Raw genomic sequence first — 2,013 nt, forward strand, 5'->3', positions numbered from 1 at the left:
AGGCGTATAGGCGCGACAGTTGTTAGATTTAGGTAGCAGTATAGTACGAGCGTTGGGTGGTAATAGTGGTTAAACATAGAGCTTATCTATCGGTCGGTTGGTTAATCGTAGGTATATAGGCGCGATTATTTAGTCAGTAGATCGCAGGCGTATTAGAGCGATCAGTATTATAATAGCAGGCATAGCGGCGCTATTAGTTTATCTATGGTATATAGTAATACGGTGCTAGCGTTAGATGGATTGCAGGCGTAACGGTATAATTGTTTAATTAGTAGACTATAGGCGTTTAGGGCGCGCTGTTCCCGTTTACATCCTTTAGATAATAATATCCTTAAACGTGCTTATGAAGAGTAGTATTTAAGGGGAATATAGATCCGCACTTAGTATATTAAAATAGTTAACAATCTGGCAAATGTTTAAAGAGTGCTTAACCTAAAGGGAATATAGTAGAGCATTTTTTATAGGTTTAAGGTTGCGGGGGTTTGTATAAGCTTGGCTGCCGTGGCTCCTTAGCTTTAGTTAACGAAGAGGGTAAAACTAGCGGAGCTTGCGTGGATAGAGCTTGTGCTAGTATAGCTTGTTATTACCGCAATTACTAAACTACGCTTTATAACTTCTTAATCTCTTTCTTTTGTTCTTAATATGCCTTTTAAACTCTCTTGTACTGCCGTTAACGTAGGTCTAGAATATCTTGCTACTGGCGTAATTTCACTTTAAAAGTCCGCTCTTATTATTAAACTATTTTTTTTTTTTTTTTTATATCCGTTGTATTATACTACGTACAATACTGCGCATGCAGCCTCTAGGCTATGGCGCTATAGTTCTATATATATGAATCCTTCCTAGGCAGCTTAATATGTACTAGTAGCTAAGTGGACACTCTGGCCCGTTTTAAATACTAGGGGGAGCTCCTAGCCTATTGGTGTTTTATCCTAATATNTTGCTTACTATGGTCNAGTTTATNCCAAGAAAATCGCACTAAGGAAATCCTGGCTCTTTTATCTATTTCTGCCGTATTCTGCCGTTCCTAGAGTAGAAAAAGCGCTCTAAAAGAAAGATTTTTATTAAATAGTTTTGCACTTAAGAATAAGAGGCGTTATAATAGCTTGCTAGCTTAGAAGCAGCAGGTAGTTATATATACTAGTAGTACTAATAATACAGTAGAGTTTCTTATGCCTACTTATCTAGACCTCTACCTTAGTTTTCTAGTGCTTTATCCCAACTATAAGCAGTTAGCTACCACCACTAATTATATAGGGATTCTTACCAGTTCTTTTAGATATCTTATAACTGGCCAGTCTACCCCCCAGTAGTTTGTATAAGAGTTTCCTCCTAGAGTTAGTACGCTTTCGCACGGCTTGGGAGCCTTCTATAGCCTCTAGTTTTATACTTCTCTTTATTATTTCCGCTAGTACGGGCATAAGCTGCCATTTATAGGGGTCGCAACTCCCGTCTTATATACCTACTAGCGTAATCCTACAAGGGCGTCGTGGCTGTATCCTGTAATATAGCTAGGTACACCTTTTACGGCTAAGGCCTAGCTAAAGCCTCTCCCGCCTAAGTAACTCCTGTTTACTCCTTAAGCGTACTTTACTAGCATACTACTCTAGCGAGCGAGCAGTCCTATTTGTTAGTGCACTAATACGCGCATCCGTTCTCTTAAGCCGTATAGTAGTCTCTTCGGTTAGGACGTAATCCTACCTACCTACTAGGTGCACTAGGGGTTAGAGCCTAGCTAAGGGGTAAGGTCCCTAGAGCCAGCAGTGGCTACTACGCACTACGCCCTATGGGAGACTAGTAGTAATATAGGGGCGCGACACCCTATATACTGCTAACTCCCATTTTACGTTGCCTATAAGGGTCTCCCTATAATAGGCCGACTGTGTCTTATAGAACGGGTTACTGACTAGGTCCCGCTAGGCGACCTACTCTACCCTATTCTACTAACTAAGCTTATATCCCCCCTTTTTATAAGCTGGCCTATATCTCTAACTATTAAGTCCTCGTCCAACT

Source organism: Cenococcum geophilum (genome assembly GCF_001692895.1).
Source record: "Cenococcum geophilum 1.58 unplaced genomic scaffold K441scaffold_3, whole genome shotgun sequence".
NCBI classification, from domain to species: domain Eukaryota; kingdom Fungi; phylum Ascomycota; class Dothideomycetes; order Gloniales; family Gloniaceae; genus Cenococcum; species Cenococcum geophilum.